Source organism: Lissotriton helveticus, chromosome 5_1 (genome assembly GCF_964261635.1).
Source record: "Lissotriton helveticus chromosome 5_1, aLisHel1.1, whole genome shotgun sequence".
NCBI classification, from domain to species: domain Eukaryota; kingdom Metazoa; phylum Chordata; class Amphibia; order Caudata; family Salamandridae; genus Lissotriton; species Lissotriton helveticus.
This window is the reverse complement of record NC_136065.1, coordinates 1,726,601,249-1,726,626,003: the sequence shown is the minus strand read 5'-3', so window position 1 is coordinate 1,726,626,003 and position 24,755 is coordinate 1,726,601,249.

Here is a 24,755-nt window from a genome sequence, read left to right as displayed (position 1 = left end):
GAAACCGGTCCTTGGATGCTTGTTTACAGTCCAAGGAGAACCCGGTTGGCAGTTCGGGCTGGACTTTTCCCATGAGGCACACGGTCAAGACTGATTTCCATATTGCTGGGTTCAACCTGGAATGGCATGGTGAGCAAAAAAACTATGTATTTAGGCCCTGATCTCTGTACTGGGTAGAATGTATGACATTGTTCTGCATTCTGTCCATCAACTGTTCCTCAAAAACTACAGACCCATCTCTTTGCTCCCTTTCCCAGCGAAAGTCATCGAGAAAGCCATCAACAGCCAACTCGCCACATTCATTGAAGAACACAACATCCTCGACTCCTCCCAATCCGGCTTCAGAAAAAACCACAGTACGGAAACCGCCCTCCTCGCCGCAACAGACGACATCCGCACCCTACTGGACAAAGGAGAAACAGTAGCCCTCATCCTCCTAGACCTATCAGCGGCGTTCGACACAGTCTCCCACCGTACCCTAATACGCAGACTCTACGACGCAGGAATCGAGGGCAAGGCCCTCGACTGGATCTGCTCCTTCCTCTCCGGCAGGACGCAACGGGTCAGACTCCCCACTTTCCTCTCAGACCCCACACCTACCACCTGCGTAGTCCCCCAGGGCTCCTCCCTCGGCCCGACGCTCTTCAACATCTACATGGCTCCACTTGTCCCCATCGTCAGAACCTACAGACTACATCGTGTCATACGCAGACGACACCCAGCTCATCCTCTCCCTATCCAACGAGCCCAACACCTCCAGACGCAACTTTCGAGAAGGCATGGAAGCCGTCGCCAAATGGATGAAAAACAGCTGCCTACAACTAAACACCAACAAAACAGAAGTACTCATCATGGGCCCAAACCCTGATGCCTGGAGCGACACCTGGTGGCCCACCGCCTTCGGAAACCCGCCAACCCCCACTGATCACGCACGCAACCTGGGAATCATCCTGGACTCCGAGCTCAAAATGGACCGCCAGATCAACTCTGTCTCATCTTCCTGCTTCCACACCCTCCGCCTCCTTCGTAAGACCTTCAAATGGATCCCCCTCGAACACCGAAAGACAGTCACTCACGCCCTGGTCACCAGCAGACTCGACTACGGCAACGCACTCTACGCCGGAATAAACAAAAACCTCATCCGCAAGCTACAGAACATCCAGAACGCCGCCGCAAGACTGGTCCTCAACCTGCCAAAACACTGCCACATCTCCCAGCACCTGCGCACACTCCACTGGCTACCCGTCGAGGCGAGAATCACCTTTAAGATGCTCACCCACGCACACAAGGCCCTCCACGGCACCGGACCAGCATACCTGAACAGCCGGTCAAATTCCACGCACCCCAAAGGACCCTTAATCTCCGCCGCGCGGAACGACAGTGGAGACGGAACTATTGTCCTGTTTCCAAAACCCACTACACTGACCTTCTCGTACAATACAAGAAAGCCATCCTGGAAACCAAAAAAGCCTATTTTTCATCCAAAATCCAGTTTGCGGAGAACCGGCCAAAAGAAATATTCTCTATCGTCCAAGTGCTCGCTTACTCTGACAGAGCTTCACTCAAACCTTCCCCTTCACAATCGCTATGCGATTCTCTAAATTCCTTCTTTTTAGATAAAATTAGTAAAATTAAAGCCAAAATCCCCCCGCCTTCCCTGGCCTTCACCGACCCCTGTTGTTCACCAGCTACAGCACATCTTGACTCAATTCCGCTCCTCACGATTGACTCACTCTCCTCCATCCTTCCACTGGTTAAATCCGGATCCCCGCTGGATCCTTGCCCTGCTCACATTCTGAGGCAGATCTATTCTCAGTGTCCCTCACCACCCCTAACCCTCCTCAATAGTTCGCTGTCCCAGGGCGTTGTCACCCCAGCATTAAAGTCGGCAGTGATCGTCCCGATCCTAAAAAAACCAGGGGCTGATCCTTCGGATCCAGCCAACCTTCGCCCCATCTCTCTTCTGCCTTTCTTGGCAAAGGTATTGGAACGGCATGTAGTAAAAACTCTGAGTGAGTTTGTGGAAAGACACGGTGTCTTGGCCCCGAGACAGGCCGGCTTCCGCCGGGCTCATTCAACCGAGTCCGTAATAATATCCGTCTTGGACAATCTGCGACAAGGAATGGACACCAATCAACCTCAGGCCCAGATCCTTTTGGATCTTTCCGCCGCATTCGACACGGTGGATCATACCATCTTACTTTCACGTGTCGAGGCGGCGGGAATCGGAGGGTCAGCCCTGCTATGGCTATCCTCCTTTTTGAGAGGTCGGACGCAGGCAGTTCGTCTGGGAGAGTACTCAGCTGAATTTCGACCTATTCAGTGTGGGGTTCCCCAAGGATCTTCCTTATCCCCCCCGTTATTTAACCTTTACATTGCCCCCCTTATTTTTGCTTTACAGCAACTGGAGGTCTCTGTGTACAATTACGCAGACGATCTCCAGCTCATTTTTTCCCTTTCTTCCTCCCCCGATTCAATAATTAAGTTTCAGTTTATCATGACCTTCATCCAGGACTGGATGAATTTCAACCACCTGAAACTCAACCCCGATAAAACGGAGTTGGTGTTGACAGGTGGTTGCTCCAGTCCCTGGTCCCCTTCCTTTTGGCCCACTTCCCTAGGTTCCCCACCCACTCCTGTTTCTTCCGTTAAAACCCTTGGGTTTAAAATCAATAACCAACTTTCCCTACACTCTCAAGTCTCTGCCGTGGTATCTTCAACCTTCCTCTCCCTTAGGACAATACGCAGAGTTTCACGATTCTTTTCCTCTGAGGCGCTCAAGCTAATACTTTTGGCCATGGTAACATCCCGCTTAGATTACGGCAATGCCCTCTATCATGGCATGCCCGACTACCTCATGAAGCGTCTGCAATTGGTCCAAAACCAAGCCGCTAGGCTGGTTTTTAACTTATCAAAATCACATCATGTCACACCTCTCCTCCTCTCCCTGCACTGGCTCCCTGTCCGGCAACGGACCTTATTCAAGCTGGGCTGTACCATCTTTAAGGCACGGACAGGCGCTGCCCCCGCTTTCATTAATTCAGCCATTCAAAACTATATTCCCTCAAGAAATCTTCGATCCTCTTCCCACCACCTCCTTGTGGTCCCCCGTTTCAAACGGAAGAAGTGGGGGGACTCCAAATTCTCGACCACTGGCCCAACCTTATGGAATTCCCTCCCAGCCTCCTTGAGAACCTGCACCCAGTACCCTTTGTTCCGTGAAGGCCTTAAGACCTTTCTCTTCACCCAATCCTTCCCATCTTAAAATGCTCAGACCCCCTAACCTCTCTGCCCCTTGAGTAGCAGTAACCAGACAGCGCCAAGAAACCGCTGGGTGTATGAGCGCTTTAGAAAACCTTTCAAACTCAAACTCAAACTCAAACTACGATCAGCCCAGCTCCCCTACGCCGTGGTCCCCCACACCAGAAAGACCAGATCGGGAGGCCGCTCCTTCTCCTTCCTTGCGGCCAAAGCATGGAACGCCCTTCTGCTCCACCTCAGACAGACAATATCGCTCCCCATCTTCGCAAGAAACCTCAAAACCTGGCTCTTCGACAGACCCCATCCTTGATGGAATGGAACCTGCACCCCCCCCCACCCCTAGCGCCTTGAGACCCTTACGGGTGAGTAGTTGCGCTTTAACAAACTCCTGATTGAATGATTGACTGTTATTTTTGCATTTGTCATCTCGAGTGGGACAGGTATGCTCAGACGTGAGTCCTGTGTTCTCCATGCCACTGGAATCAAGCTATCCTGGCTGATGAGGGCTGAAAGCCCGAAACCGGTCCTAGGATGCTTGTTTCCAGTCCAGGGAGAACCTGGCTTGGCAGTTCGGGCTGGACTGTTCCTATGGGGCATATGGTCAAGACTGATTTGCATGTGGCTGGGTTCAAACAGAAATAGCATGGTGAGCAACAAAATGATAGATTTAGGCCCAGATCTCTATACTGGGATGAATTTATGATATTGTTCTGCATTCTGTCCATCAACTGTTATTTTTGCATTTGTCACCCCGGGTGGGATGGGTATGCTCCGATGTGAGTCCAGTGTTCTCCATGCCACTGGAATCAAGCTATCCTTGCTGATGAGGTCTGAAAGCCCGAAACCAGTCCTTGGATGCTTGTTTCCAGTCCAGGGAGAACCCGGCTTGGCAGTTGGGCTGGACAGACTGTTCCCATGGGACACAGGGTCAAGACTGATTTGTATATGGCTGGGTTAAAACTGGAATGGCATGGTGAGAAAAACAATGATGGATTTAGGCCAGATCTCTGTACTGGGATGAATGTATTACATTGTTCTGCATTCTGTACATCAACTGTTATTTTTGCATTTGTCACCCGAGTGAGACGGGTATGCTCAGACGTGAGTCCGGTGTTCTCCATGCCACTGGAATTAAGCTATCCTGGCTGATGAGGGCTGAAAGCCCAAAACTGGGCCTAGGATGTTTGTTTCCAGTCCAGGGAGAACCCGGCTTGGCAATTGGGCTGGACTGTTCCCATGGGACACAAGGTCAAGACTGATTTGTATATGGCTGGGTTAAAACTGGAATGGCATGGTGAGCAAGAAAATGATGGATTTAGGCCAGATCTCTGTACTGGGATGAATGTATGACATTATTTTGCATTCTGTCCATCAACTGTTATTTTTGCATTTGTCACCCGAGTGAGACGGGTATGCTCAGACGTGGGTCCGGTGTTCTCCATGCCACCGGAATGAAGCTATCCTGGCTGATGAGGGCTGAAAGCCAGAAACCGGTCCTAGGATGCTTGTTTCCAGTCCAGGGAGAACCTGGCTTGGCAGTTCGGGCTGAGCTGTTCCTATGGGGCACAGGGTCAATACTGATTTGCCTAAGGCTCGGTTCATACTGGAATGGCATGGTGAACATAAAATGATGGATTTAGGCCAGATCTCTGTACTGGGATGAATGTATTACATTGTTCTGCATTCTGTCCATCAACTGTTATTTTTAGCATTTGTCACCCTGTGTGGGACGGGTATGCTCAGACGTGAGTACCGTGTTCTCCATGCCACTGGAATCAAGCTATCCTGGCTGATGAGGGCTGAAAGCCCGAAATCGGTCCTTGGATGCTTGTTTCCAGTCCAAGGAGAACCCGGCTTGGCAGCTCGGGCTGGACTGTTCCCATGGGGCACAAGGGCAAGACTGATTTCCATATGGCTGGGTTCAACCGGGAAAGGCACGGTGAGCAAAAAAACTATGGATTTAGGCACAAATCTTTGTACTGGAATGAATGTATGATATTGTTCTGCATTCTGTCAATCAACTGTTATTTTTGCTTTTGTCACCCCAAGTAGGATGGGTATGCTCCGACGTGAGTCCAATGTTCTCCATGCCACTGGAATCAAGCTATCCTGGCTGATGAGGTCTGACAGCCCGATACCGGTCCTAGGATGCTTGCTTCCAGTCCAGGGAGAACCTGGCTTGGCAGGTCGGGCTGGACTGTTCCCATGGGGAACATGGTCAAGACTGATTTGTATATGGCTGGGTTCAAACTGGAATGGCATGGTGAGCAAATAAATGATAGATTTAGGCCAGATCTCTGTACTGGGATGAATGTATGACATTATTTTGCATTCTGTCCATCAACTGTTATTTTTAGCATTTGTCACCCTGTGTGGGACGGGTATGCTCAGACGTGAGTCCCGTGTTCTCCATGCCACTGGAATCAAGCTATCCTGGCTGATGAGGGCTGAAAGCCCGAAATCGGTCCTTGGATGCTTGTTTCCAGTCCAAGGAGAACCCGGCTTGGCAGCTCGGGCTGGACTGTTCCCATGGGGCACAAGGTCAAGACTGATTTCCATATGGCTGGGTTCAACCGGGAATGGCACGGTGAGCAAAAAAACTATGGATTTAGGCACAAATCTTTGTACTGGAATGAATGTATGACATTGTTCTGCATTCTGTCAATCAACTGTTATTTTTGCATTTGTCACCCCGAGTAGGATGGGTATGCTCCGACGTGAGTCCAATGTTCTCCATGCCACTGGAATCAAGCTATCCTGGCTGATGAGGTCTGACAGCCCGATACCGGTCCTAGGATGTTTGCTTCCAGTCCAGGGAGAACCTGGCTTGGCAGGTCGGGCTGGACTGTTCCCATGGGGAACATGGTCAAGACTGATTTGTATATGGCTGGGTTCAAACTGGAATGGCATGGTGAGCAAAAAAAATGATAGATTTAGGCCAGATCTCTATACTGGGATGAATGTATGACATTATTTTGCATTCTTTCCATCAACTGTTATTTTTGCATTTGTCACCCGAGTGAGACGGGTATGCTCAGACGTGAGTCCGGTGTTCTCCATGCCACTGGAATTAAGCTATCCTGGCTGATGAGGGCTGAAAGCCCAAAACTGGGCCTAGGATGTTTGTTTCCAGTCCAGGGAGAACCCGGCTTGGCAATTGGGCTGGACTGTTCCCATGGGACACAAGGTCAAGACTGATTTGTATATGGCTGGGTTAAAACTGGAATGGCATGGTGAGCAAAAAAATGATGGATTTAGGCCAGATCTCTGTACTGGGATGAATGTATGACATTATTTTGCATTCTGTCCATCAACTGTTATTTTTGCATTTGTCACCTGAGTGAGACGGGTATGCTCAGACGTGGGTACGGTGTTCTCCATGCCATCGGAATGAAGCTATCCTGGCTGATGAGGGCTGAAAGCCAGAAACCGGTCCTAGGATGCTTGTTTCCAGTCCAGGGAGAACCTGTCTTGGCAGTTTGGGCTGAGCTGTTCCTATGGGGCACAGGGTCAATACTGATTTGCCTAAGGCTCGGTTCATACTGGAATGGCATGGTGAACAAAAAATGATGGATTTAGGCCAGATCTCTGTACTGGGATGAATGTATTACATTATTCTGCATTCTGTCCATCAACTGTTATTTTTAGCATTTGTCACCCTGTGTGGGACGGGTATGCTCAGACGTGAGTCCCGTGTTCTCCATGCCACTGGAATCAAGCTATCCTGGCTGATAAGGGCTGAAAGCCCGAAATCGGTCCTTGGATGCTTGTTTCCAGTCCAAGGAGAACCCGGCTTGGCAGCTCGGGCTGGACTGTTCCCATGGGGCATAAGGTCAAGACTGATTTCCATATGGCTGGGTTCAACCGGGAATGGCACGGTGAGCAAAAAAACTATGGATTTAGGCACAAATCTTTGTACTGGAATGAATGTATGACATTGTTCTGCATTCTGTCAATCAACTGTTATTTTTGCATTTGTCACCCCGAGTAGGATGGGTATGCTCCGACGTGAGTCCAATGTTCTCCATGCCACTGGAATCAAGCTATCCTGGCTGATGAGGTCTGACAGCCCGATACCAGTCCTAGGATGTTTGCTTCCAGTCCAGGGAGAACCTGGCTTGGCAGTTCGGGCTGGACTGTTCCCATGGGGCACAGGGTCATGACTGTTTGCATATGGCTTGGTTCAAACTGAATAGCATGGTGAGCAAAAAAACGATGGATTTAGGACAGATCTCTGTACTGGGATGAATGTATGAAATTGTTCTGCATTCTGTTCATCAAATCTTATTTTTTTGCATGTGTCACCCCGAGTGGGACGGGTATGCTCAGACGTGAGTCACGTGTTCTCCCATGCCACTGAAATCAAGCTATCCTGGCTGATGAGGGCTGAAAGCCCGAAATCGGTCCTTGGATGCTTGTTTCCAGTCCAGGGAGAACCTGGCTTGGCAGGTCGGGCTGGACTGTTCCCATGGGGAACATGGTCAAGACTGATTTGCATGTGGCTGGGTTCAAACTGGAATGGCATGGTGAGCAAAAAAGTGATAGATTTAGGCCCAGATCTCTGTACTGGGATAAATGTATGACATTGTACTGCATTCTGTCCATCAACTGTTATTTTTGCATTTGTCCCCCCGGGTGGGATGGGTATGCTCCGATGTGAGGCCAGTGTTCTCCATGCCACTGGAATTAAGCTATCCTGGCTGATGAGGGCTGACAGCCCAAAACTGGGCCTAGGATGTTTGTTTCCAGTCCAGGGAGAACCCGGCTTGACAATTGGGCTGGACTGTTCCCATGGGACACAAGGTCAAGACTGAATTGTATATGGCTGGGTTAAAACTCGAATGGCATGGTGAGCAAAAAAATGATGGATTTAGGCCAGATCTCTGTACTGGGATGAATGTATTACATTGTTCTGCATTCTGTCCATCAACTGTTATTTTTAGCATTTGTCACCCTGTGTGGGACGGGTATGCTCAGACGTGAGTCCCGTGTTCTCCATGCCACTGGAATCAAGCTATCCTGGCTGATGAGGGCTGAAAGCCCGAAATCGGTCCTTGGGTGCTTGTTTCCAGTCCAAGGAGAACCCAGCTTGGCAGCTCGGGCTGGACTGTTCCCATGGGGCACAAGGTCAAGACTGATTTCCATATGGCTGGGTTCAACCGGATGGCACGGTGAGCAAAAAAACGATGTATTCAGGCCCAGATCTCTGTACTGGGTTGAATGTATGATATTGTTCTGCATTCTGTCCATCAACTGTTATTTTTGCATTTGTTACCCCGAGTGGGACGGGTATGCCCGGACTTGAGTCCTCTGTTCTCCATGCCACTGGAAATCAGCTCTCCTGGCTGATGAAGGCTAAAAGCCCAAAACCAGGCCTAGGATGCTTGTTTCCAGTCCAGGGAGAACCTGGCTTGGCAGTTCAGGCTCCACTGTTCCCATGAGGCACAGATTCAAGACTGATTTGCCTATGGTTCGGTTCAAACTGGAATGGCAAAGTGAGCAAAAAAACGATGGATTTAGACCCAGATCTCTGTACTGGGATGAATGTATGACATTGTTCTTCATTCTATCCATCAACTGTTATTTTTGCATTTGTCACCCCGAGTGGGATGGGTATCCTCAGACGTGAGTCCTGTGTTCCCCGTGCCACTAGAATCAAGCTATCCTGGCTGATGAGGGCTGAAAGCCCGAAACCAGTCCTAGGATGCTTGTTTCCAGTCCAGGGAGAACCTGGCTTGGCAGTTTGGGCTGGACTGTTCCCATGGGGCACTGGGTCAAGACTGATTTGCATATGGCTGGGTTCAAACTGGAATGGCATGGTGAGCAGAAAAATGATGGATTTAGGCCCAGATCTCTGTAATGGGATGCATTTAATACATTGTTCTGCATTATGTCCATCAACTGTTATTTTTGTATTTGACACCCCGAGTGGGACGGGTGTGCTCAGACGTGTGTCCCTTGTACTCCATGCCACTGGAATCAAGCTATTTTGGAAAAGGGGGTGGTGATGGACAGAGTTTCTGAATGATGCACAATACTCTTACCAAGTCAAGAGATCATGGTTTTAATCCATCACCGTTTTTTAGCTCAATGCACCATCCCAGCTCAGAACCTGGCTATATGCAAATTAGTCTGTTCCTGTCCCAGTGCATGATGGGAAGCTATCCTGGCTGATGAGGGCTTAAAGCCCGAAAGCGGGCCTAGGATGCTTGTTTCTAGTCCAGAGAGAACCTGGCTTGGCAGTTCGAGCCGGACTGTTCCCATGGGGCACAGGGTCAAGACTGATTTGCACATGGCTGGGTACAAACTGGAATGGCATGGTGAGCAAAAAAACGATGGATTTAGGCCCAGATCTCTGTACTGGGATGAATGTATGACATTGTTCTGCATTCTGTCCATCAACTGTTATTTTTGCATTTGTCACCCCGAGTGAGACGGGTACGCTCACATGTGAGTCCCGTGTTGGGAGTTGGGGATTTGTCAGAGTGCATGAAAAGAGTTTTTATATTTATTTACTAGAATGACCATTTTGTTATTAAACAAAATTCAAAACGATACCAGTTAGGTTTTCTTCTAAATTCGCTAATCTTGTTAAACCATTTGGCTTCACAACTGCATGGCTATTTTCTCGTTAACCCGGTCTTGCCATACGCTATTGTTGTTATTTAAAAGAAAAAACGCTACCACCTTATAGTGAAACACTACATTTGTGTTTTTCGCGTTTTTCAATAAAGAGTTCAGAGTAATCTGACATTAGTAGTCGTTGTTATCATGTGTTATTCATTAAGAAAAAGTATTTAATTATATTTAATCCAGAGCGTCTCCCCAAGCAAGTCCCTGCCGGCTGAATATGTTATTTGTTAAGGAATTGTGTTTAACCTCATTTAATCTTTAAGCGTTACCCCAAAACGCCTCTGCGATCTGAGTTTACTCGGGATTCTAGGTAGCGGTAGCGTGTTAAATTACTGGCGAGTCGCGCGTTCTCGTGTTTCCAAAGTTGAGTTTGCTCTCTTACCTTTCACTGTAGCTCTCTTTCTTGAACCTCCGTCCCCCTGCCGTATGTATGAAGCAGTGTGTACTTGCCCGGTTCAGTGCCATAAGTACCACGAGAGATTAGTGTCGCACCACGTGATCGAGTCACCATCCGGTTTGCCGGTTTACACGTGGACGGGGCTATTGATGGGTTTCTTTCGACAGTGTCGGCGGCCATCTTAGCCTCCCTACCTATCTATATATTTGCATTGGTCCTGAGCACTGTCGTGTACTGGTCCCGATTTTAAGGCTGTTAGTTATTAGGATAATCGTCGTTTAATCTATGTTAGAATTAGCATATATTTGAGTCGAAATCTCACTGTTACTAGAATGGTTATACCGCTAGTTTTATGAGCCACAAATTTATTTTTTATATATTGATTTTATTAAACGGTATTTAGTTAAAGATTCTTTGGCAGTCTATCACCTATAATAAGTATATGCTGTGATCCATATATGTATAGTGCAATCGCTGTGTGCTGATTTTGGTGACTTTCACCAATGCCATTAAGTTTCTATATGGTTGGTGAGGAAACATGTCTTTAGTGATTGTGAAATCTGGAACACTTTTATTGTTCATTCTGTTATACTTTAGCAAAGTAGTGCGATTGTGAATTGCATTCTTTTATTAGTGGGGTGATATGGTTCCATGTTGACCAATAATTCTGTGATAGTGTGGTTTCTCCATTCAAAATAGGTCAGAACAGGTTCATGTGCCATTAGGTGACCTTATCATCCTATGAAACAACATTACAGGCATTATACATTTAAGTAGTAATTAGTTTGCATTTCTTACAAAATATTATTGACCATGTCACATTAGTTGTTATATTGACCATACTAGACATCATCAAAATCTTGCATTTTGCAATTTATTGTTTCTAGTCTGTTTATGTGCCTAGGAAGTAGTGTAGCTCGTGGTCAATGGTAAGGCCTAGTTCTACACTTCTAAGTGTCTGTATCCAGGTTGCCTCCCTCCTCCTTAGTTCCAGTTCCCTATTTCCCCCCCTTGGATGGGTAGGTACGTGTTCCAATCCAAAAAATTGGAAAGTGTGATTAGATGTCTGTGCTGGGCAGATAGATATGTGTGCTGCTGCTGGGTAACGCATGTCACCTTGTTTTACTGCCCTAATGTGTTCATTTATCCTGTCCCTCAGTGGTCTCTTGGTGCTTCCTACATATCTTTTGCCGCATTTGCAGTCTAAAGCGTAGACTACAAATTTGGTAAGACAATTTATAACAGTGTGGATACGATATTTTTTGTTGTTCGGTCCATCAAATTCTTTTTTCTTTTTGTATGCCCATTTACAGGCTGTGCATTGTCCACAACTGAAGAATCCCAGTTCGGTGAGCCATGTGGTCTTCGTTACAGCTTGAGGGTAGCTTGGGCTTAGTATGTTCCTCAGTGTTATTCCTTTCCTAAATGTTAGTGTAGGTCTTTTGGTTATGTATTTGTTAAGTGTTGTGTCTGTCCTAAGTAGATGCCGGTGTCTGTTTAGACTTTTCCGTAAAATCGTGGCCCAGTTGTTGTAGCCCGTTACTAATCTGATCTTTTCTTCCTTGTCCTTATGCTTCATTTTATCCTTTAGTGTGTCTGCTCTAGTGACTCCATCTATTCTACTTTCTGCTTTTAGTAGTTGTTTCTTATTGTACCCTCTGTTTTCAAATCTTTTGACCACCCCCTTCTTTTGGATTTCAAATTCCTGATCATTGCTGCAATTGCGGCGTGTTCTGACTAGTTCTCCATAAGGGATTGCTCTTTTTTGGTGTTCTGGGTGTGCACTGGTTGCGTGCAATAATGAATTACACGCTGTGCTCTTCCTGTATAGTCTGCTTTGTATTGTTTTGTTTTCAATATAGAATTCTATGTCTAGGAACTCTTACTGAATACATAAAGACATTACAAGTGGAGTAACTGCCTTATTTAGTGTCCTAAGTGACTATGTGATATAAATTATGCCACTATACAAAAGGAAGCTGAGATTTTCCAATTCCTTCCCTTACTAATGGTCAAACTAAAAAAAGACAGTGGCCACAGAAAGTACCACATTAATGTCTTAAAACCTCGTGCCGATAGACCGAGGTACGGTGCAAAGTTAAATACGCATCACCGAATATCCACATTAATGTCTTCAAACCTTGTGCCGATTGACCGAGGTAAGGTGGAAAGTTAAACACACATCACCGACCATGATTAAAGTGCACGCGATGATCTTAATCGCGTTCCTCAAGTTTGAGCAACCGAGCCCGTATTACCCGATATTATGTACCACGGGCTCAAGTATCTATGTCGGTAATTGAATGTAAAAGTCCTACGTTAGTGTTCATAGTTAAAAAACACGGTGAACTCGATCGCGTTCGTTCGGTCCGTATAACCGCCCCCGTGTTGCGCGATGTTGTAAACCCTACACTTTCATAACTATGCAGGTATTAATCATTAAAAACATAAAGTTCTAAACAATAATTTGTAACCAAAAATAAAGCGAGCTATTCTCAACATTAACGAGCAAGTGAGGACCTAGTGCGACATAGGTTTAACCTACCTTAAGCAAGCCGGATGGCCTCCCTGTCACCGGATATGGGTACAGCTTCCTGGTGTATTGACGGGCCTATTAGGCCTGCTTTTTAAAGTCAAACTGGAAGGTCAAAGGTCTTGTAATCAGACACAGTCATGTGGTAAATACGTGGCGGCCATGATGGAATGGGGAAACGTAGTTAATGTTTATTAAGTTTCTAAGCTATGTCTTCTATCTTGAGTTGCATATTCATTCCTACATTCCCTATCAGGTTATATAGAAGACAGTGTAAATATAATTTGTATTTTACACACTTAGGGATATATTTATCCTTCACTATAATACCCCAATCTTTAAAGCCATGTCTTACTATGTCGACAAATATTAGTTTGGCCATTGTATTATATAGAGATTAACCTGCTATTAAAATAAACCTTCAGCAATCAATACTCTGTATTGTAAGTGAACCTAAGGCGTTCCTGGTTGTGTATCTTGATAATATGACATACAATGGTTCAAATGTCCTAGGCTGGGAGACTCTTGGAAACCCATGAATAGACGGAACAACCGAATTGGACAATGACACCATTAACTTGTTATACTATTCTTTCCCAATCTTCCTTACTGGTAATTCCTTTCCGAACTGTATTAAACTTGGACATATAGAATTGTTCTCTTTTTTTACGTTTGGAAGTCATGTCTCCTCTTCTGAGGTTCATTTTTACAGATTCCAGAACACACCACTTAAGATCTTCTATGGTGTGTTTCGCAATTGTCCAGTGTTCAACTAGGGGTGCTGTATTTTTCAGAGTTCTAATTGCACTTCTGTGCTCATTAAGTCTAGTTCTTATCTCCCTAGCTGTTTCGCCCACGTAACCAAAGTCACATGGGCATTTAATTAGGTATATTACATTTTTGGTTCTGCAATTATAAAAGTCCCGAAATTTGTGTACCCTGTTATTCACTGTAATTTCTGGTCCTTTAATGATATATTTACAGTTGCTACAACCACAACATGGAAAGGTACCCCATGGAAGGGGGGCCTTATCAATGGTGGATTGAGTCACCGCATTGCATGTTCTATATGTTTTAACAAGGCTATTTCTGATTGTCTTATTTCGTCTATACGAAAACATGGGTTTTGCTAAGAGGGTGTCATTTTGTTTCGCTATCAGGTGCCAATTACAATTTATTATATTTTTGATTTTATTGTTTAAGCTACTATGGTTTGTGACAAATGTCAGAGGTATAGTCTTGTTTTCTTTCTTGTAGTTTTTGTCAAAAAAGTTGTCCCTATTAAAATATGTTGCCCTTTTGTAGGACTGCCTAATTAGTCTTTTAGGGTATCCTCTTTCTAAAAATTTGGTTTTGAGGATTTCTGCATGTTTATCATAATCACTATTTTTCGTGCAATTTCTCCTTAATCGGAGGAATTGTCCGTATGGAATGTTTTTTTTTGACAGACCGGATGATAGCTATCAAAGTGCAGCATCGTATTACGGTCAGTTGGTTTTGTGAACAATTCCACCATCAACGTGCCTTCCGTATGTTTAATTACAATATCTAAGAATTCGCATCTGTTATTACTAATACAATGGGTACATTTTAAATTTGGGTCTCCAAGGTTTAACCAATTAATAAAACCTAGCAAATACTCCTCGGGTCCTGTCCTAGACTCCACAATGGGAATATATTAACAGATACCTTAACAGGTACTTAGTAGTCATACAAATTGCGTGATTGACTTTCTTAAAAGACTCCAGGCTATGAACAATTTTTTTAAATAGCATGTATTTCTGTCTACCTAGAGGGATCGAAATTGAATTGACATTGATGCTACTAAACGGTGGTCACCCAGGGTACAGTCTTCATTTTTAAGCAAGGAATACTTCAATTACAGGTAGGACTCAACTTGGGGTCCGTCATATGACCAACTACTTTGATGTTAATTTTGTATAGATAATACTTAATAAGAACTGTCCTGTATTCTATACTACAGGTGGCTGTTTAATAGACTCACACCATCCTCGTATCTCGAAATGCAATGACCAGGGTGTCATACACTCTCTACTGCTGTGTGTAACTTTCACACTAGTCTCTAAAGAATAGAGGTATGTTTATATCACCTGTTGTCCCATGTTTAAAACTGAAAATACGAATAAGATTTTACTCTTTTGATAAACGTATATGTTAGTTAGAATAGGGATTTTAATGTTATAAATCTCTTTTTCCTGTAAACTTTACATTTATACATTTAGTGTAACAAAAACGCGAGGGTCAGTTGGAATTCTGTGAGTGATGTAGTTTATAATTATTGTATTTCTTTTTAGAGATAAAAACCGTCCTGAAGAAGGTGTCTCATCATTTCAAAGCACCGAAACGCCGCATCGACTTTTTGGTTTTTTATGATTGTTTTTATGAACATGTTGATCTATGTATTGATACCAAGGTAATGCCTTGGACTGCGTAACGTTTTAATAAATCTCTCATGTTTTTAATTATTTGTTCTTTTTATTCTAAATACACTGCAACTCACAGTTTTTGTTCCACTGACGATTATATATATCCTCTGTATATTGGTTCTGTAGGACTGCATTAGCTTGTACCTGTCCTAGTTAATAGTAGATAACTGCCTCCCACAGTTATACTGTGGCAGACGGTAACTTGACTCATAAAAATTGTGGGTCTTTGTTTGGGACGTGCTCTTGTTGTAATTTACTGTTACTAAATCCACCATCCACACATTTATATTTATATATCCACTCATTCTTCAATGCAAAGCAGTGCATTTATAATACATATTTAAATATCAAAGCAAACTACATTCACTGGCTGATGTCATCAGTGATGTCACCATGATGTCATTTGAGATGTCATCAGTGATGTCACTGACTATGTCATGAATGATGTAATATGTGACATCATTAGCAGTGGATTGCGGGCCCGCGAGTTATAGTGAGTACAACTAACTATACCGGGGGAATTTCAATGGTTTTGTATGAGTAAAATGTCCAGCTAACTATAACTGGTGTGAAACCTATGGTTTTTTCAGTGATTTTCAAAGGTTTTTAAATGCTAATTGCTAACTATAACCAGTGTGAAACCTATGGGGCCTTATTTATGAGCCCCTTGCGCCTCCGGAACGTCACTTTTTGTGACGTTCCAGTGGCGCAGAAGACTGAGTGATATTTATCAGGCAAGATTAAGCCACTTTTTGTGGCGTAATCCTGCCTGATAAAAATCAGTCCCTTTAACGCAGTGTCCTGCGTTAAAGGTGCGTGCAATAGGTGTTGCTGGGGGCGTTCCCAGCAGCATCCATGGACTTGAGTAATTTGTAGCATCCTCAAAGTCAGCCTTTCAAAAATTCCAAAGTATAGGACATGATAATCCAAATCCAAATGTTTCTCACGAAAAGTCATAAACCGTGTCCGTGGGTCATATCTGCCCAAACGCCGATATTCCGAACGATTGAAAATGACTTTTCTTGAGAAACATTTGGATTTGGATTATCATGTCCTATACTTTGGAATTTTTGAAAGACTGATTTTGAGGATGCTATAAATTACTCAAGTCTGTCCCAATTGTGTGGGTAAAATTGATACCTAGTCACTTTGAATAAGAATGTACTTACGACTCGTCTAACATTTGGAAGAAATATCTAGTTATATTACAACAGGATACCGACCTAACTTGAAGGAAATAAGAATACCCTGAAGAAGTTCTGTTGTACGCGTCGGCTGGCTGTGGTACATAAACTTAAGGAAAATAAAAGCATTTGAATATACACCAAGATTCAGCGCTTCAATAAGGACTCTAAGTGATATGATTTGATTGGACTTGTTGTGCAAGTGGTGCTGTGCCAAACTTTGGAATATTCGCCACTACTCTTTACTACTCAATCTCTACTACTCCACTACTCTCTAATACTCACTCTCTACTACTCATTCTCTACTACTCTACCACTCTCTCTCTACTACTCACTCCCTACTACTCACTATCTACTACTCTCTACTACTCACTCTTTACTACTCTCTACTACTCTCTCTCTACTACTCACTCTTTACTACTCACTCTCTATTACTCTCTACTACTCACTCTCTACTTCTCACTCTCTACTACTCTCTACTATTCACTCTCTACTACTCTCTCTCTACTACTCTCTACTACTCACTCTCTACTACTCACTTTTCTACTCACTCTACTACTCACTCTCTACTACTCACTCTCTACTACTCTCTACTACTCACTCTCTACTACTCTCTCTCTACTACTCTCTACTACTCACTCTACTACTCACTCTCTACTACTCTCTCTAACTGCTACTCACTCTCTACTACTCACTCTCTACTACTCACTCTCTACTACTCTCTACTACTCACTCTTTACTACTCTCTACTACTCACTCTCTACTACTCACTCTCTACTACTCTACTACTCGCTCTACTATTCACTCTACTACTCTCTACTACTCACTCTCTCCTACTCTCTCTACTGCTCTCTACTACTCTCTACTACTCACTCTCTACTCTCTATTACTCACTCTCTACTCTCTACCTCTCCCTGCTTCTCTCTACTTCTCTCTCTACTAGTCTCTACCTCTCTACCTCTACCTCTCTACCTCTACCTCTCTAACTCTACACCTCTACCTCTACATCTCTACCTCTTTACCCCTCTCGAAACGCACACATATACACATATATATGCATATGCATTAATATATATGTATGTGTATGTATATATATATACATACACATACATATATAAACATATATAATCTGCATATCTATATAAATACAAATATAAATGCATGCATACATATACATATATGCATACATATGCACGTTATTTACATGAAAGTTTGAAAAACACTAATAAAAGCAAACAGAATGGCTTTAACTTAAACGAGGGCGAGTTCTATTGCATGTTCAATGCTTGTTTACTTTGGTTCCATCAAGAAGGCATTCAAATGTGTCACACATTTGCCATAAATTCTGCATGTTAGCACTATAGTTGCTCATTAGATCACTGTAGTAAAGCTACTGCTCACCAGGGAAGTCTGATGCTGGTATTCAAAGTGCATGTTTCGGTCTGCATGTCAGAATTTTTTAATGAAATAGAAGAGGATTTGAGAAGTCAAAATGTGCCCTCATTTTTCTTTCTTCAGCACTAATCATAATTTATATGGCAAAATATACCCCCTCATTTTGTTCCTTTGCAAATTAAATGTTTTAAGTGTTACCACTTTATTCCAATCAAGATGACTTCAGGTGTGCCATACTTTTGTCATAAGTAAACTGTTAGCGCTCTAGTTGTTCTTTAGAACACTCTGGGACATTCTGTCATTGGGCTATACTTGGGCTACATCTGGGGGATATTTGTGCTACATTTGGGCTCTTTTGTCTCTGGTGGCCATCTTGGGAGACTTATTTGTTATGAAGTTTCCTAATTTCCTCATTTACTACAGTCTCCTCAGTAGGAAATACTTTCAATTTTCTACTATGATTCCATCAAGAAGGCATTCAGATGTGACACACATTTGCCATAAATTCAGAATGTTAGCACGCTAGTTGCTTATTAGATCACTGTAGTAAAGCTACTGCTCATCAGGGAAGTCTGCTGCTGGTATTGAAAGTGCATGTTTCAGTCTGCATGTCAGAATTTTAATGAAATAGAAGAGGATTTGAGTAGTCACTCAAAATGTGCCCTAATTTTTCTTTCTGAAGCACTAACCATACTTTCTATGGCAAAATGAACCCCCTCATTTTGTTCCTTTTTAAATTAAATGTTTTCAGACTTACCACTTAATTCCATTCAAGATGGCTTCTGGTGTGTCATACTTCACTGATGACATCTCAAATGACATCACTGATGACATCACTGATGACATCATCCATGTGATAATACGATGCACCTGCTCACACTCTAATCTAACCTTTGATACACCAAGTGATAAATACAAACTACCATTCCTGAAATTATTGACACACCAATATCAGTAACTACATACGCACTCACTGATTCCAAGGTCTACACACATCCACTCATTCACACATACAATCCCTCATAAATACAGACACTCTTCAATACACTACTATCATATGCACTCATACACCTATACAGACACTCACACGCTGCCACTCATCCATGGAGTTACTCACACACCTAGTCAGTCATGCAAAGAATCAATCACACTCCCATTTCCTCATCTATACAGTTATACACACAAAACCTTACTTATTCAAACATAGACTAACACATACTTACTCTCTTTTACAATCACTGATACAAGTACACATTCATAGATACAGTCACTTATGCAATCACAGGCTCTCATGTATAGTCATTTATATATGCCAACTCTCACATGCACTGTATTTTACATATGTACTTACTTGGACATGTAGCACTGAGATATACATTCACTCACCAACACACCCATGCACACAGTCAACCGCCCATACAGTTGTTTTCACATGCACTCTTCAACCCCTACACCAAGTGAATCAACAGATCACACATGTATGCATAGAGGTACACACCTCTTAGCCACCCACACACACACTCAGACTCACATACAAATACTTTGGCACCCAATCAATAACTCATATAGCCACTCATATAGCTACTGATCAACACATGCGGCAGCTTACACAACAACAAACATAATGATGTACACATTCAGACAGTTTAGTCACTAACCCATGCATTCACTAAGACACATTTAATCGCTCACTCATACAGTCAGTCACGCACCTACTAAATCTTTCATCCAGACACTTATACATCCACTCATTCTCCAATATGTAAAACATATTTAAACTTTACAGAAACACACAGACACTGATTGATGTCATCAGTGATGTCATCAGTGATGTCATTTGAGATATCATCAGTGATGTCATTTGAGATGTCATCAGTGATGTCATCAGTGATGTCACTGACCATGTCATGAATGATGTAATATGTGACATCATCAGCAGTGGATTGCGGGCTCGCGAGTTATAGTGAGTCCAACTAACTATAGCGTGGGAATTTCAATGGTTTTGTATGAGTAAAATGTTCAGCTAACTATAACTGGTGTGAAACCTATGGTTTTTTCTGTGAATTTCAAAGGTTTTTTAAATGCTAATTCCTAAGTATAACGAGTGTGAAAACGATGTTTTTTTCTGTGAATTTCAAAGGTTTTTTAAATGCTAATTCCTAACTATAACGAGTGTGAAACCTATGGTTTTTTCAGTGAATTTCAAAGGTTTTTTAAATTCTAATTCCTAACTATAACGGTTGTGAAACCTATCGTTTTTTCAGTGAATTTCAAAGGTTTTTTAAAAGCTAATTCCTTTGTATATCGAGTTTGTAACCTACAATTTGTAAAGTTTTTTTTTTATTAGCTGTTTTTTATAAGTATTAATTATTATTATTATTTTTTTCCCAGAATTTTTTTTCAATGTATTTTTTATGTTTTTTTATCATTTTGTCCTGGAGCGCTCGGTGCGCGCACCGGTAAGCTCACCCGAGAGCGCAGCGAGAGCGCTATTTTCGCGTGCGTAAAAAAAATATGTATTTAAACTAAATAATAATGCAAGACATTCAGTATCATACTTATAAAAGTAGTGTTTTTGATTTTATGAATTAAAATGATTTTGCATTTCCTTAAAGCTAGCAAAACGTCATTTAGGCGCGCCGCGTAAGCGCCTACGGAAGCGCCTATGTTCGTGCTGCGTAACCGCCCCCGGAAGCGCTCCGGTGCGCGCAGCGTAAGCGCGTCAAGTCATGTGACCTTAAAATAACTCTTTTCATTGGTTGTTAACAGTTTTTTTACAAATAATGAAAACCCCACCCATTTCCTTCACTTATTCTTTCACTTTGGAGACAGCAAGACTTGTTCTTTTCTGTTCTACCTTTTTGTGAAAAGAATGGCTGCTAGACCCTCCAGTAGCAGTGAGGACTCGGATGAGGTCATTCAGGAAGAGGCTACTCAGCCCAAGGTAAAGGAGCACTTTATATGGAAGTTTTTTACCATACCAGCAGGTAAAAAAAGGTGAATGCTCCAAAGGTGGAGTGTAGAATTTGCCAAACTGTGCTTTCACGGGGTGACCCTACAAGGAAGTATAGTTTTGGCAACTCGACGATGATTCGTCATGTTCAGAGGAGGCACCCTCACAACTATGCGCGGGAGAGTGTCAGGGCCCTGGCACGAAATCCCCCAAGGGATGGTGCTTCAACATCTACTGGAGGACCAACTACATCATCCGTGAGAGGGAGACCTGAGCCGCTGATTCCTAACATTCAACCTGTTTTTGATGGCATCACAATAAAATGTAAGGACTGTGATGAACTCCTTTGTTACGGAGAACAAAGTATCATGAACATTGTACGTACAAGGGAAAACCACCGCTGCCGCCCCCAGCCCTAATTTTTACTCTTTTTTTTCCTCCTGTTGAGCAGTTTGACATTCCCTGTTTTTGTTTTTGTTCACAAAGAAAACCTAAAAAAGAAGAAAAAAAACAGTTCATTTTTAGAACTACCTCCAATTCTCCAAAAAGAGCTGTATTCTTAACAAATTCTAAAGGAGTGAGTGAAGTGGAGTGCAGTGAAAGAGGAAAGGAAAATGAGTAAGGGAGCAAAAAAAGGGACGAGAGGGGAAGGGAAGTGAAGTAGGGGGATTGAAAGAAGGTGAGTGTGGGAGCATGGCTGAGTTATAGGGTATGAGCGTGACAGAAGAGGAGTGAGACACTAAGGGGACGGAGAGAATGAGGCTAATAGAGAGAGAATGAGGGAAGGGGAGTGTAGAACTAAGAGGACAGAGGGACTATGAGAAGGAGTTAGTAAAGTGGAGTAAGGAGAGTAAGGGAATTGAAAAGAGTGAAGGAGTGAAAGAAGGGAAGAGAGAGGAAGAAAAGTAAAGGAAAAAGTTTGAAAGAAGGTGAGTGTGGGAGTATGGCTGAGTTATAGGCAGTGAGCGTGATAGAAGAGGAGTGAAAGACTAAGAGGACAGAGACAATGAGACTAACAGAGAGATAATGAGGGAAGGGGAGTGTACAACTAAGAAGATAGAGGGAGTAAGAGAAGGAGTTAGTAAAGTGGAGTAAGGAGAGTAAGGGAATTGAAAAGAGTGAAGGAGTGAAAGAAGGTAAGAGAGAGGAAGGAAAGTAAAGGAGAAGGTCTGAAAGAAGGTGACTGTGGGAGTATAGCTGAGTTATAGGGAGTGAGCGTAACAGAAGAGGAGTGAGAGTAAGGGGATGGAGAGAATGAGACTACCAGAGAGAGAATGAGGGAAAGGGAGTGTAGAACTAAGAATACAGAGGGAGTAAGAGAAAGAGTTAGTGTAGTGGAGTAAGGAAAGTAAGGGAGGGGAAAAGAGTGAAGGAGCAAAAGAAGGGAAGGGACAGGAAGGAAAGTAAAGGAGAAGGTCTGAAAGAAGGTGAGTGTGGGAGTATGGCTGAGGTATAGGGAGTGAGCGTGACAGAAGAGGAGTGAGAGACTAAGGGGATGAAGAGAATGAGACTAACAGAGAGAGAATGAGGGATGGGGAGTGTAGAATTAAGAGGACAGAGGGAGTAAGAGAAGGAGTTAGTGAAGTGGAGTAAGGAGAGTAAGGGAAGGGAAAAGAGTGAAGGAGCGAAGGAAGGGAAGAGAGAGGAAGGAAATTAAAGGAGAAAGTCTGAAAGAAGGTGAGTGTGGGAATATGGCTGAGTTATACGGAGTGAGTGTGACAGAAGAGGAGTGAGAGCCTAAGGGCACGGAGAGAATAAGGCTACCAGAGAGAGAATGAGGGAAGGGGAGTGTAGAACTAAGAGGACACAGGGAGTAAGAGAAGGAGTTAGTGAAGTGGAGTAAGAGAGTAAGGGAAGGGAAAAGTGTGAAGGAGTGAAAGAAGGGAAGAGAGAGGAAGAAAAGTAAAGGAGAAAGTTTGAAAGAAGGTGAGTGCGGGAGTATGGCTGAGTTATAGGTAGTGAGCGTGATAGAAGAGGAGTGAGAGACTAAGAGGACAAAGACAATGAGACTAACAGAGAGAGAATGAGGGAAGGGGAGTGTACAACTAAGAAGATAGAGGGAGTAAGAGAAGGAGTTAGTAAAGTGGAGTAAGGAGAGTAAGGGAATGAAAAAGAGTGAAGGAGTGAAAGAAGGGAAGAGAGAGGAAGTAAAGTAAAGGAGAAGGCCTGAAAGAAGGTGACTGTGGGTGTATGGCTGAGTTATAGGGAGTGAGCGTAACAGAAGAGGAGTGAGAGTAAGGGGATGGAGAGAATGAGACTAACAGAGAGAGAATGAGGGAAAGGGAGTGTAGAACTAAGAATACAGAGGGAGTAAGAGAAAGAGTTAGTGTAGTGGAGTAAGGAGAGTAAGGGAAGGGAAAAGAGTGAAGGAGCGAAGGAAGGGAAAAGAGAGAAAGGAAAGTAAAGGAGAAGGTCTGAAAGAAGTTGAGTGTGGGAGTATGGCTGAGTTATACGGAGTGAGTGTGACAAAAGAGCAGTGAGAGACTAAGGGGACGGAAAGAATGAGGCTAACAGAGAGAGAATGAAGAAAGGAGAGTGTAGAACTAAGAGGACAGAGGGAGTAAGAGAAGGAGTTAGTGAAGTGGAGTAAGGAAAGTAAGGGAAGTGAAAAGAGTGAAGGAGCGAAGGAAGGGAAAAGAGAAAAAGAAAAGTAAAGGAGAAGGTCTGAAAGAAGGTGAGTGTGGGAGTATGGCTGAGTTATAGGGAGTGAATGTGACAGAAGAGGAGTGAGAAACTAAGGGGATGGAGAGAATGAGGCTAACAGAGAGAGAATGGGGGAAGGTGAATGTAGAACTAAGAGGACAGAGGGACTATGAGAAGGAGTTAGTGAAGTGGAGTAAGGAGAGTGAGGGAAGGGAATAGAGTCAAGGAGTGAAGGAAGGGAAGAGAGAGGAAGGAAAGTAAAGGATAAGGTCTGAAAGAAGGTGAGTGTGAGAGAAGAGTGAAGAAAAGGGGAGTAAACATGGGGATTCAGAATAAGTGAGGCAAGCGCAATAAGGGAACAGCGGTGTGGCAGCATGACAGTAGAGTAGTGAGGTTAAGGAAAAGAGCATAGAGAAAGTTAATTTTGTACATCAGACTTACCTTATAAGTAATGTAAACTTAATTACATATTTCAGTAAATTTAATATCTGTGAAAGAGAAAAAAAAATTTGAATATTTATAATATTTATTTTACAATACAAAAGACAAAGTAGGAGATTAAAAGTCAGAAAAGGTTAGTAAGAGATAAAGTAGAAGTGAAGGACTCAGAAAGAAAAACAAAGGAATGGTGAAGGTCAGAGAGAGTTAAAAAGAAATAGAAAGAAAGCAAATTACTAAAAGAATTATGACATGGATACATTCAGTGACAGTGAACAAGAGCAGGAGAGAGAAATGAAGTGAAGGTGAGTTAGATACTAAAGAAATGTGCATTAGGAAAACTAAAGAAAGAAAGGGGAGTAAACAAAAAGGGGAGTGAGTGACAGAGAAGCAGGAGTAAATAACGGTTGATTAATGACAATGAGGCATGGAATGTGAGTGAGGGTGAATGTAGGGTTGTAAGACAGTGAGGAGACAAAGGGAGTGAAGGTAACAGAGAGGGAGTGAGGGAAGACACGTGAGAATATGAGAGAACAGGGGGAGTAAGAGAAAGAGTGAGTAAAGGGCAGTAAGGTGATTAAGGGAAGGAGAATAACTGAGACAGCAAAGGAAGGGAAGAAAGGGAAGAAAAGTGAAGGAAAGGGACTGGGAAAAAGTGAGTGTGTGAGAAGAGAAAGAGGAAGGGGAGTTAAGGAAGATGAACGAGAATAACTGAAGGAACTGGAGTAAGGGAACAAGGGTGAGGGAGGGTGAGTGAAGGGCAGTGAGATTGAGGAAAAAGGAAAGATAGAGAGAGGATAAAAGCAAGTGAGCATGAGACAAAGGAAGTGAAGGAGTGAGAACATAGAGGTAGTGAAGGAATGAGTGGCAG